Raw genomic sequence first — 14,455 nt, 5'->3', positions numbered from 1 at the left:
CTATGAGACAGCCATACTCCCTTACATCCTTGGTTCAAGGAGGGAAGTGAATTTGTGTGAGAGCTCAAAGGAGAAAAAGCTTTTTGCAAGGCTGCCTGCAAGCTTTGCTGGTACAGAGCATGTGAGTTGCATGCTTTCGTCAAGTTTTGGAGAAGATTCTAATAGCAGACTCTAATGTGAGAATAATGGAGTACTTGAGATGGAGTAAGAAGAGCGGTCTAAGTTACTTCCATTTTCTTGAGGGCATGCAAGGCATTCCTGCATTATATTGCTCCAAATAAAGTTTAACAAATCACAAGTGTGTGTGTTTCCCGTGTTTATCAATATTTAATATTCAAAAGATGGAATGTCTGACAGGCTATGAATATCTCACACTTATTTTTGTAAACTCCAAGTTAGGACAATTTTAATTTTTTTTTATAGGCTTCCTGGCATTTCACCAGGAATTGCTGAGTGGCAACCAAATTGTTTAACTTCTGAAAAAGCACAAGTCTCTTCCAACTTTTCTTCTTGTACCTGGTGGAAAACCCAACAGCATGAGGTGAAAGCCAGATTTAAATGTGCTTTGGTGAGCAGAGAAGAGGATTATAGATTTCATAATTATAGGCCTCGTTTTTTGCTCTTTGATAAGTTATTAAGGAGGGAAAACTTAAAAGTGATTTATAGCCAATGTATTATTTCCCTAAGTTGGTTTCCCTAAGATGGTTGGTTTAAGTTTAGATATTTGGAAAGAACATAGATTTTTATCCAAATTTCTTCATTCTGTCTCAGGCATACAGATGTACATATATTAATATTTTCCAATTCAGGTATTAGAAATATTTTTATTCCACCCTTATGTTAATTTTAGATCTATATTAAAGAGGTCAGATCTTGTGTTCTTTAATGTGGCATAGAAAGGGCTTAAGGTAATTCTAACCCTAAACTGTGGATTCAGAGTGTGGCTTGAAGGCATATTATCTTTGAAAACACAAGTGTTCTATTGAGTTCAATGGAATCTTTTCTAATTCTCAGTAACATAATCCCTTTGAATGTTTATTCGCAGTTCAAACTGTTGGAATCAACATTGTCAACTTTTACCCTGACAACTTGCTTACTTTCCACTAAACAAACTTACCCTAGAGAAGAGCCTCTTTCCTGCTCTTACTTCTCCCAAGCTGCTTCAAAGAGTCCTCAGGCATTTTCCACATTTTTCACCCAAATGCTTGTACAGAGGTGGTACCTTGCTACAGACAGAGCATTTGGTGTGCCCCAGTTTGTTTACATGAAAGTTCAAAAGGTTTTGGTTCCAGGTGTTGGGAAGAGCTGTAGCCATTTCAATTTAGCACCAGTGGTAAAACTATTTTAATGTCCTTTAACTAAGTCTTTGATTTTACACAGTGTGGTTTCCTAATTGTTATGAAGTTTAATCCTTGATTTCTTGTATAAATTTTGAGAACATGGTCTCCAGACAGCTAAACATAATATTTAAACATAACTAAACTAACTTTTGTAAATATTTCCCTTTTCAGTGATGAATGTATATTGGTAAGGAGGGTGAGGTTGAAGGGGCAGAGACCTCTCAAATGAAGTGACTCTCTTTATCAACATGTTCAGAACACCTACTCTAGGATTTCTGCTTGGTGATGTTCCACTTATTTTGTGTAACTCTGGCATAATATTTGAAATGTCTGCAATGAAAGTATTTATGTGGAACAAGATGAGGAAACTAGGCCTCCAAATCTTAGAAAGAGATCATTTTCTTCATGACTCTGCCATCCCCTCAACCCTTCTCAATTATTTACAGAATTTCATGTATATGAGTAGCAGTGTATCATAATAGTTTTCTGGTCAGTTAGTGGTATATTCTTTATTTTAAAATTGGTTGACTAAGATCATAGTATAGGAAAAAAATAATAAAGCGATTGAAACATCAGATGCTTAAAAGCATGGTTAAAAATGATAGTTGTTGCCCTCCACCTCACAAGCAAGCCCCCATTCTTAGATGTTCCATCTTTAGCTGATGTGACTGTCAGCGTTGAGGTGAGAGGCATGCCTTCATTTTCTGCATTCCAGCTCATCTTCTCTCTTAAACAGCCACCCCTCAGATGAGAGCAGATTATATTCTAGCTTTGAAGGTCTTCTGACTGTTCAGTAAAAGGAAACAACCCTCCAGGACTTAGTGACAGCTCAGTTAACAGAAACTAGTAACAATTCTTTAATATGTATATCTTATTGAAGTGTTCCTCCTTATATCACATTTTTAGAAAAGTGGAGTGTATTTTTGCATGATATTAAATATGTCTTTATGTTTTCATGTGAATGATTTACATAGCAATGGAAATAATGTTAGCCTTCCCTAATATAGTGGGTTTTTGCAGTGAACTCCAAGGTTTTAGGAAGGTGATGGAGTAATACCAGTAGAACATCAGTGATAGAACTGTTTTAAATGGTGATGAGTTGCATCCTGCACTTTTCACACTGACTCAACAACACGTGGATGTATCTTATCTTGTCCTGTAGCATCCAGTTTGTCCGGGAGCATTTAAGAAAGAAAAGGGATTATTCTTCCATTTCTTTGTGTTCTCATGACTCTTAATGTAATAATGTTCTATAAGTTCGTTGAAAATGTCTTGCTGTTTATATGATAAATGAATTGACTTGGGATAATTTTGACATCTAATTAATAACTTTAATAGGTTCAGATTCAGTATTCATTTCCCCTCACCTTGCTCCACCCCCATACTTTTTGAGGTATAAATTGAAATTTTGTGGTGGATTCCTATAATCAAATGAAAAAGTCAGCTTTAAGGGGCAATGTATTTTCTAGGATTTTGTTTAGAACATAAGCTTCTGAAGGATAAGGAATATCATATTTTTACAGCATTCTGCACAATATATAGAACATAGTGAGTGATCTTGAAATGGGGTCAAATTAAAACAAAATTTATTTATGCTGTGAAGTCATAGTCAACCCTCTGTAACTAGGCAGCCTGAACCAAAGCCCTTATAAAAGGATGGCATTACCTAAGATGCTTTCCAGGATTCTTTTATGAGGACTCTTGTCATGTTAATTGCGGCTACTTTTTGTTTTATACACCCTCTCAGTCATTAGATTCCAAAGTGGATTGGGATCCTATGGTCAGCTTTACTGTGTTACTGTGGTAGATGAATTGAGCAAAAGAGGCTTGTACTTCCCTGTTGTGGCCCATTCTTCTAAATTTAGTTGAGCAAATCAGGGCTCAAATCAGTGGAACGAGAACTGTTTTTCAGTTCCCACAAATCATAATATTAGCTCATATTATTTCCGGTTCTTTTAAAATTATTTGCATTGGGGGCATCTGGGTGGCTTGGTTGGTTAAGTGTCTGGCTTTGGATCAGGTGTGATCTTGCGGTTCCTGAGTTTGAGCCCCAAATCGGGCTCTGTGCTGTCAGATTCTGTGTCTCTTCCTCTCTCTGCCCCTCCCCTGCTCACGCCGTATCTCTCTCTCTCAGAAATGAATAAATATTAAAAAAATTTAAAATTATTTGCATTGTATTCTATAGCATTGAATACAACACACTTTATTTAACCATTTCTCTATCAATGTACATTAATTTATATACATGTTGACACATTTATTTCTGTAGAATAGATTCCTCAAAGTGGGGTGTCTGGGTCAAAAGGTATGTATTTTAAAATTTTATAGAATCAAGTTTTTTGTGGTATAATTTATATGAAGAAAAAGTAAATTTTGACAGATGTATATATCATAGAGTCATATAGCCACCACCATCTCATGATAAGATTTCCCTCACTCTAGGGGTTCTCTTGTCTCCCTTTGCAGTTTCCTCCCACCCCCTACCCCCAGTCCTTAGCTGTATGTGATCTGGTATTTGTTCCTAAATGTCATATAAATGGAATAATAAAATGGTTGTGTGTCTTATTTCTTTCACCGAGCATATTTTTTTTGAGATTCATTCACTTCTTGCATATATCAGCATTCCATTCCTTTTATTGCTGAGTGATAGATATTTCATGTTGTGAATATGCTACAACTCATTTATCCACTCCTCTGTTGTTGGACATTTGGTTTGTTTCTAGCTTTTGGTGATTATGAATAAAGCCACTATAAACATTTGTTCTTAGCTCTTTGTGTTGACATATTTTTTTCTTTTCTTTTAGGTAGGTACCTAAGAGTGGGAATGCTTGATTTCATGGTGTCTATGTAACGTAAAAGAAGCTGTCAGATTGTTTTCCAAAGTGGCTGAAACTGTCTTGCATTCTAGTAGTATGTGAGACTTCTCGTTCACCCATATTTTTGCCATCAATTAGTATTGTATGTCTTTTAAATTTTAGCTACTCTAATGAGTACGTAGTAGCATCTCATGGTTTTAATTGCAGTTTACCTTATGGCTAATGGTATTGAGCATCTCTTATGTGTTTATTTGCCATCTATATATCTCCTTTGGTAAAGTGTCTGTTTAAGCCTTTTGCCCATTGAAAAAAATAGTGAGTTATTTTCTTACTATTGGGTTTTGAAAGTTCTATATATATTTTGGGCTGTAAATCCTTTTTCAGATATACAATTTGAAAATATTTTTTTTTCCGTGACTGTCTCTTTATTAGTAGTTTCTTTTAGAGAGCAGAGTCTTAATTTTGATGAAGTCCAATGTATGAATTTTTTATGGTTTGCATTTAAAATTGTGATGAACCTTGCCAGATAATTTTCAGAAGAGATTATAGCAGTTTCCATTCCCACTAGCAGTAAGAGAGCAGTTATTTCCTAGCATTCTCATGAGCACTGGCTATCAGTGCTCTTTTCCAGCTTTCTCAGCCTAACAGGTGAGAAATATTATCTCATTTTTGCAGTTTTCTGGTGATAGCCAGAGAGAGTATTATTTTCACATATTTATTGTTGACTTGCATTTTGTTTTGTGAGTTACATATTCATGTTCTTTGACCTTTTTTTTATTTTTGGTGTTGATCAGTTTGTAAGTACTCTTTGTGAATTAGGAACGTTAATCCTTTGTCAAATGTATTGCAAACCATTTTCCTCCTTGAATATCATTTTTTTACTCTGTTTTTAATTTAGAGCTTTAATCTCTTACTATAACTGGAATTTATGTTTATATTAGTGTGATGTAAGTATATCACATTATTTTCTTACAAGCTATGAATGCACTGTTTTAAAAATATTCTTTTGCCACTGACTGAAACATCCCATATGTTATATGTTATACTCCTACATATATGTGTATTTATTTGTGAACTCTCTTTTCTGTCACTTCTTCTGTTTATTTCTGTGCCAGTGCTGTACTGTTTTGATATCTGGTAAGGTTTGTTAACCACTCTTCCATTTTTCCCTTCAAGGTTTTCATAGCTATTCTCGTATAATTTTTGAAGGGAGTTTTTCATTTCTTCTAGTTCAAGATACTCATCACTGTATTCTGATTGGAATTGAATTCAGTTTATAACCTGATTTGGAGGGGATTGATACTTTTCCGATATTAAGTTTTCCACTTAAGATTATGGGATATATCTCTTTGCTTGTTCAGTTCTTGTTTTATGTCATTTGAAACATTTCATAATTTTTTTCCTGTGCTTTTTTTGTTTAACTTGTTCTTTAATACTTTATACTTTTGCTGATGTTGAGAGTGAACTTCTTTCTCTTTATAACTTATTTCCAGGGTAGAAATAAGCTGTTTATCAGAAACAAAGGTAGATTTTTGTCTCTTTTCTAGATTTTTTACTAAGTATTTTCCTTTAAATTTCTAAAAACCTCACAAGCAATATTAAAAAAATAGTGGTGATGGTTGCTTTTCACATGATTTCAATGAAATGACTTCATTATTTCATATATGTAAATATCTGAATATTTATCTACGAAATACTTTAAAGTCAAAGTATATTTTTCCAAATGAGAACTTTGTTCATATTTATTATTATAATATAGATAAAAATAATTTTTATCAATATTATTCCAGACATCCCTCTATCCACACACACATGTATACCTAAGTTATAAACGTTAGTAAACACACACATATCTTTTTATACAAATGAAGTAATATAATTATAATACATGCCTGTTATTTTGCTTTTTTTTTTTTTTTTTTAACGTTTATTTATTTTTGAGACAGAGACAGAGCATGAACAGGGGAGGGGCAGAGAGAGAGGGAGACACAGAATCTGAAACAGGCTCCAGGCTCTGAGCTGTCAGCACAGAGCCCGACGCGGGGCTCGAACTCACGGACCGTGAGATCATGACCTGAGCCGAAGTCGGACGCTTAACCGACCAAGCCACCCAGGCGCCCCTACATGCCTGTTATTTTGTAGCATTCTTTCTCTTAATGTTTTGTGAACATCTTTCTATATCAAAGAACATCTTTCTATATCAAAGAATATAGGCTCATATTCTTTTTAATGGCTACGTTAGAATTGCATTTTATGAGTATATTGTAATTATTTAACTGATCTTCTGTTGGTAGACATCATGGTTGTCTTTAATTTTTCATGATTTTAAACAATGTTGTGATGAACATCATTACATAGATTTCTTTTTATTTTTTTTAATGTTTATTTATTTTTGAGAGACAGAGAGAGAGAGACAGCATGAGCGGAGGAGGGGCAGAGAGAGGGAGGGAGACCCAGAATATGAAGCAGGCTCCAGGCTCTGAGCTGTCAGCACAGACCCCGATGCGGGGCTCAAACTCACAAGCCGTGAGATCATGACCTGAGCCGAAGTTGTACTCTCAACTGACTGAGCCCCTACATATATTTCTTTGTACAATTCCTACAAGTGTGAGTGCTATGTCAAAGGAATGCACATTTAAAATTTTGGTACTTTTAGTAAATGGACTTTTTAAGAATAGTAAATGGACTTTTAGGAAGGTCATGTCACTTTATACTTATACTAACAATGAATGAGAGAAAACTCATTCATACTGTCTTTTGCTAAGGATGATTATTTTCCATCTTTTTATATGTGTTAGTATAATAGATAATAATTGAGATGGTGTGGTTGTTTCTAATTATAGTTCACAATTACTAATGATGTTAACAGTTTTTTAATATTCTTTGTCATTTTTATTTCTTCTATGAATTTTTCATTTCTTTACCCTACATTTTTATTGGGTTATTGGTCAATTTCTTATTAAATCCTTTTTAAAGGATCCTTATTAGATCCTTTTTATATATTAGTGTTAGTAATCCTTTGTCATGTATATTGCAAAAAATGCATTAAAATTTATTTTTGTTGTGCATAGTCTTTAAATTTTGTTTTTCTTTTCTGTATTTCACTTCCTTTGTGCTCACCTCTGGCAGGCTAGCAGTTTGGATCTTGTCTCTATTGCCCTTGGTTTTCCTAGCTCAGAACCAGCTTTTATGGTAGTGTTTGGTTCTGCTTTTGGTGATATTTAGGGTGTTGTATATCCAGCCTCTGGGCCACATGGCCTGCCCGAATTCTAGGTGCCCTGTAGCCCCTCTTACCACCTCTCATCAATTCATGTCTCTGGGTGTCAGGTTAGCAGAGTTGTTTTTAATTTGTTTTTTTTTTCCACTTAACGAGTCTAGCTCTGGTCTTCCATATCTCCCAGGGCAATTTTTATCTGCATTATCTCTTAGCAGTCAAACTACTGGCTGCCACTGTGACAGTGATGAGGTTGGCAGGTTTGGAGCATAGACTACTTTAGATATGACAGTCAGGGAAGGCCTCTCTTAGCTGAGATTTTTCCAGCTGTGTTATCAACCATTAGTATGTTCTTTTTTTTTTAATTTTTAAAAAGTGTTTATTTATTTTTGAGAGAGAGAGAGACAGCAAGCATGAGGCGGGGAGGGGCGGAGAAAGAGAGACACACACAGAATCCAAAGCAGGCTCCAGGCTCTGAGCTGTCAGCACAGAGCCCAGTGCGGTGCTCACACTCATGAATTGTGAAATCATGACCTGAGCTGAAGTCAAACGTTCAACTGACTGAGCCACCCAGGCGTCCCTCTCTTTCTTTTTTTCTAAGTTTATTTATTTATTTTGAGAGGGGGAAGGGTAGGGAGGGGAGAAGAGAGAGAGAGGATCCCAAGCAGGTTCCATCCATCCTTCCAGTGTGGAGCTGCATATGGGGCTCCATACTTAGGAACCATGAGAGCATGACCTTAGCCAAAATCAAGAGTCAGATGCTTAATAGATTAGGCCTCCCAGGTGCCCTGACCATTAGTATGTTCTAAGCATAAATGTTCCCATCATTAATAGGTTGGTAGTAATATGTGCATTGCTTTTTTGCTTTTTTTTTTTTTTTTGAGTTACTTTTGGAAATCATTGTCTCAGAGTGTGTGAAAACTAGAGGAATAGTGTCCTTATCTTGTGTTTGAATAGTAATATGAGTGTGAAAATATTTCATAAATGAATCTGCTTCATCTTTTTATTAATGAAGGAGCTGTAGTGTCTCTTGGTGCAGAAATGTGCAAGTAATTGGGTAGCTTTTAAGTCCACTAGTCTGTTGGCTCAGCACGCAAACTTTGGAATCAGACAGTCTGAGTTTGACTCTAGAACAGCAGCTTACCAGCTTTCTTATCTTGGACAAGTTTTTATTCTGTCTTTAGCTTTGGTTTCCTCAAGCATAAAATGGTGTTTATATTTTACCTACCTCAGAGAATTATTTGAGGATTAAATGAGATTGTGTACATAATGCTTTAGTACAGTGCCTGGTGTATAATAAGTATCCAATATTTGTCAGATTTATTGTTATGATTAATTTACTATGCTTTCAAATGCATATATATCTCTTGGGTAGCTGAGTTTCTTTTCTGGTACTGAAATTTGTCTGTTTTTAAAATGTCCATTGACACAGTATGGTAAGATAAAACCAATCAGAAACAATTTTGAGCTCTGCTAACTTGTGGTAACTTCATGATAAATCTCCCTACTACTCTGAACCTTGAATTTTTCAGTTATCTAGGGTGTGTATAAGCATCAGTAAAATAAAGCACAAAGAGTCACTCAGTCTCCTAGAAAAGAAAGGCCTGAAAATTGTGGGAAGCGTTCATAATTTTTTGGTCAAGCATTTTGAGTTCCTTGAAGTATGACACTAACTAGATGAACATTACTTGGTATTAGAATTTCCTGATTACCCCAAAATGAAGCTCTGATGCTGAGCAGAACATAAATTAGAATGAGCCTAATGCTGTTATCAGCATAATGAAATGTCTGCATGAAAGTCAATGACCATACACAAGTGCATAGTCATGAGGTTAAATAAATAGCACATAACTAGAAGTTCCCCTTTTCTGCAGCTGCTTTATGGTTTTAAATACAAAGATATATTAAGTTGCTTGCAAGTCCTCTGTTGAACCATCACGTAAGTGAAAAAAAATTTTTTTATGAACTCAATTTCTTATTATTACATTTGACAGACATAAAATTACACTTCAATAAATATCAGAAAATATGTAACATAAGAAAAAAGGATATAATTATAAAAACTACATTTTACACATTAAAATCATTGTATTGACAATATAAATGCTAAAGGATATCTTTTATTTTTATTTATTTTTATTTAAAAAAAATTTTTAATGTTTATTTTTGAGAGAGACAGAGACAAAATGCAAGTGGGTTGGGGCAGAGAGAGAGGGAGGCACAGAATCTGAAGCAGGCTCCAGGCTCCAAGCTGTCAGCACAGAGCCCGACACAGGGCTTGAACTCACAAGCTGTGAGATCATGACCTGAGCGAAGTCGGACACTCAACCAGTCGACTGAGCCACCCAGGTACCCCTGGATATCTTTTAAAAAGTGCTCATGTTCTGCTTCTCTCAAAATTAGATTTGGGAGCATTGATTGTTTTCTCTCCCAAGTTGATGGAAGCTTTGTATGAATCACAGAATTAACCTCCTTGTTTTCAGGAGTATTTGTGTTAGGAGATTATTTCTGTCTTTTCATCCATAGTCTGTAAAAGATGATATGGGAAGGAATCCTTTGAATTCATTTTTTAAAAGAATTTTTTTTAGTTTATTTTTTGAGAGAGACAGAGACAGCGCTCATGGAGGGTAGAGAGAGAATCCCAAGCAGGATCCATGCTGTCAGCACAGAGCCTGATGTGGGGCATGAACCCTTGAAACTGTGAGATCATGACCTGAGCTGAAACCAAGAGTCACTCAACTGACTGAGCCACCCAGGTGCCCCATCCTTTGAATTCATTTTAACTTTAATTTTCTTGTTCTCTCACTATGAAAGCAGTTTCTCATAGGTTCCTTTATTTAGATTGATGGCATCACATCAAACATTTTATATCAATTTGATGTCATCACATCAAACAATTGAATAATAACAATTTTTTGGATTAGTGAATTAAATGCTGATAGCTCTGTGTAGGTCTGGTTGGACCCAATGGTGGATTTTAGAATGTTTAGGTCCATGATCTCCAAGGGTTTGGGAGAGGGTGTATAGGCACATGTGCACATAAAACCCCATTGAGAGGGGGAGTTTTGCTAATAATTAATTACACAGCCATCTTGTCAGACAATTATTAGTTTTGTACATATTTATTCTGAGAATGGAGTGAGAATTTTCATAATTGGGAAGAATTGATAATATACATCATCTGTTAGTTTATTTTCAGTGTATTTCAACATATTGCGGCTCACATGTGCCCAGTTAAGTGGATTTAAAGAGATTTTTGAGGGGCGCCTGGGTGGCTTGGTCGGTTAAGCGTCCGACTTCGGCTCAGGTCATGATCTCACGGTCCGTGAGTTCGAGCCTCGTGTCGGGCTCTGTGCTGACAGCTCAGAGCCTGGAGTCTGTTTCGGATTCTGTGTCTCCCTCTCTCTCTGCTCCTCCCCTGTTCATGCTCTGTCTCTTTCTGTCTCAAAAAAATAAATAAACGTTAAAAAAATTAAAAAAAAATAAAGAGATTTTGGAAAAGAAATTGGATTAAATATGGTTCTAGTAATGCCAGCACAAAGTAACAAAAAGAAAATTGCAAAGCTGATGATTTTTTTTAAAGTTTTTATTTATATTCCACTTAGTTAACATACTGTGTGATGTTAGTTTCAGGTGTACAATTTAGTGATTCAATGCTTACATACAATCTTTGTCAGCTAGATAATGTGGTAAAAATAATATGGCAAGAAATTGTCCAAAAATTTCTGAATTATCAAGAAGACTATTTGAAAATTAAATTTACATATTTTTTTCTTTTCTTTTTAAAAACTTATTTATTGTTTAATTTACATCTAAGTTAGTTAGCATATGGTACAATAACAATTTCAGGAGTAGATTCCTTAATGCCCCTTACCCATTTAGACCATCCCTCCTCCCACAAACCCTCCAGGAACTCTCTGTTTGTTCTCTGAATTTAAGAGTCCTTTATGTTTTGTTCCCCTCCCTGTATTTATATTATTTTTGCTTCCCTTCCCTTATGTTCATCTGTTTTGTATCTTAAATTGCTAATATGAGTGAAGTCATATGATATTTGTCTTTCTCTGACTAATTTTGCTTAGCATAGTACCCTCCAGTTCCATCTACGTAGTTGCAAATGGCAAGATTTCATTCTTTTTGATTGCTGAGTAATACTCCATTGTGTGTGTGTGTGTGTGTGTGTGTGTGTGTGTGTGTGTGTGTGTATCTTCTTTATCCGTTCATCTTTCAATGGACATTTGGGCTCTTTCCATACTTTGGCTATTGTTGATAGCGCTGCTATAAATATTGTGAATTTACACATTATTTTTAATAATGTGTCTTATTGAAAGTTTGATAGTATTCAGATATTATTATTAATACTATTTTAAAAATAGGAGTGAAAAGGTTTTTGAACCACCATGAAAATAAAGCAGAACTGTAAAATATTGCTTCTTTAATTTTTAGCTAATGATTAATGAAAAGTTTCTATTGTGACCTATGTTTTATACTGTAACTAAAATATAATTGTAGTAGGTGCATGTGTAATATATATATGTATTACATATATGTAATTATATAGTATATATTAGTATTTGTAATATATATGGATGATTATGTTAAAAATGTTTTACTGATGTGCAGTCAAATTTGAGACCACCAACCCATGAAGTTCTTTGTCCCTCAAAGCATCATAAGAGGGTAGATGTGAGCAGGAACTTTGGGGTTAAACAGACCCATGTTTTGATCCTGTGCCGACAATGTACTAGTTGTGTGGACCTTGTCCAAACTACTTAATGTCATTACCATTTTAATATCTTTTTTGAAAAACATTTATTTATTTATTTATTTATTTATTTATTTATTTATTTAGAGAGCCCCCGTGAGCAGGGGAGGGGCAGAGAGAGAGGAGGAGAGAATCCCAAACAGGGTACATGCTGTCACACGACACGGGGCTCAAACCCACGAACCGTGAGATCATGACTTGAGCTGAAATCAAGAGTTGGTTGCTTAACAGACTGAGCCACCCAGGTGCTCCAAGAGAAAATAGTACCTTAACATGGTCTGTGAGGTTTAGATTAACCAATATTATAAAGTGCTTAATACAAAGCCATATACTCGATGAATATTAGCTAAGTTGTTATTATAATTATTATGTTATTATCAACAGAGAGATTGTCCCTAGAGAGGGAATCTTTTATAAGTAAGCTCATGTCTCAGATACTATCACAATGGAAAGTGAAAAAGAGCTAAATAGATTTCAAAAGAAGCAAGTCCTTAAGTGTCATGATTGTTGTCAGGACTAAAGTTTTTCATGTATCTGGGGTGTGTGTGTGTGTGTGTGTGTGTGTGTGTGTGTGTGTGTGAGAGTGTGTGTGTGTAAGGGCCTAGGCTTTGGAGGAAGTAGAATTTATTTATAGAGATTATGAGGGCATGGCACATGAACACCTTGACACACTTTTTCCCTAGAGCAACTCTAGTCTCTGTTGGGGTTCTAAAGAGAAGTTCAACCATCCTACAATTTCTTTAGTCTTTGGCTTATATCCTTTGAATGTAATGACTTCAGCTGTTATAGATTACCTGTTTCTTTCCTTAGTATGAAGAAAATTTACAGATCTGCAGATAAAGCTTCACACATAATCTGGGTGAGTGAAGGTATGGTGAGAATATGAAGTGATAAATTGTACTATGCAGCAGGGAAAAATTACATTTTGTTCATTTGAAATAGCCAGGTGGTTTGTGATTCTCAGGTGGTTTATGTTGTAGAATATATTATTGTTACAGTGATTGATGGTTAATATATTAGGGAGGTTTTTATTTATTTAAATTAAAAAAAATTTTTTTAATGTTTACTTTTTGAGAGAGAGAGAGAGAGAAAGACAGGGCCCAATTGGGGGAGGGGCAGAGAGAGAGGGAGACACTGAATCTGAAGCAGGCTCCAGGCTCTGAGCTGTCATGACAGCACAGAGTCTGTTGCGGGGCTTGAACTCACAGACTACAAGATCTGAGCTGAAGTTGGTTGCTTAACCGACTGAGCCACTCAGGTGCCCCTTAAATTTTTTTTAATGTTTATTTATTTTTGAGAGACAGAGAGACAGAACAAGTCGGGGAGGGGCAGAGACAGAGGGAGACACAGAGTCCAAAGCAAGCTCCAGGTTCTGAGCTATCAGCACAGAGTCTGAAGCGGTGCCCAAAGTCACAAACTGTGAGATCATGACCTCAACCGAAATTGGACGCTCAACTGACTGACGCTCAACACCCAGTTGCCAATATATTAGGGAGGTTCTTAGAGTTAAGAGACCTGGATTTCAACTTTGCCATTTGCTTCACATGTATCCTGGGGCAAGCCTCAGCTTCCTCATTTATAAATTTGGAATCATAGTACCTGCCTTTTGTCAGTATTCATTCAACCCATATCTGAACATCTATCATATGCTAGTACTGTGGTGTCTGCTGGGATATGTAGATAAGACTTGATTTGATTCCTGCCCTCCCTGAAAGTACAGCCCAATAAGGAGACAAACATGAAAACAATTGTAGCTCAGTGTTATTAGGGCTGTATTAGAGGAATAGTCTGAGTTGGCCTAGGGGAATCAGAGAGGTCTTCATGAAGGAAGTGGTGGTAATGATCTCTAAGTTTTTACTCTTAACATAAAAATTCTCGTTAGCATTTGTTTCAGAAATTAAGGACTGTTTGACAAACTAAAAGGGAAAAGCACAGGAACGGTTTTCTTCAGATTTGTTGGCACACTTTGGTGCCTTCAAATAAAAAAATTAGTTTAAAGGTAAGTAACATAACCTTTTTGTACACTAGAATTAGAGATATTTTATGCATGTGCCTGTAGATGTGGTTTGGAATTAGAATTGTTGAGCAACTTGGAAGATCTCAGTCTTTCCTTCTTCTTGTTTTTTTCCCCTTACCTCTCTTTTGCTTCTCTGAGGATATACATCAGAGCCTCACTCTGCTTTCTTCTCCAGGTTTTAATTCACACTTGTGGCTTGAACTGTCACATGAAGGCGGGTTCTGGTTTTTTGGGATTTGTATCATACAGAATTTCATTTTCTGTCTTTAAGACAAAGGATACAAAATTATGAACTCAAAATTACAC

The 14,455-nt window shown here is 35.7% G+C and overlaps 1 protein-coding gene across 2 annotated transcripts in view; it reads left to right on the top strand.

Annotated features, from left to right (window-relative positions):
• The window catches only part of HPSE2 (heparanase 2 (inactive)), a 666,791-nt gene that overhangs the window by 61,672 nt on the left and 590,664 nt on the right, over positions 1–14,455 (top strand). The window lies entirely within an intron of this gene.

The sequence above is a fragment of the Panthera tigris genome, chromosome D2 (assembly GCF_018350195.1).
Source record: "Panthera tigris isolate Pti1 chromosome D2, P.tigris_Pti1_mat1.1, whole genome shotgun sequence".
Lineage (NCBI taxonomy): Eukaryota > Metazoa > Chordata > Mammalia > Carnivora > Felidae > Panthera > Panthera tigris.
The sequence above is the reverse complement of the archived record's forward strand: the minus strand, read 5'-3'. Positions and strand labels throughout refer to the sequence as shown.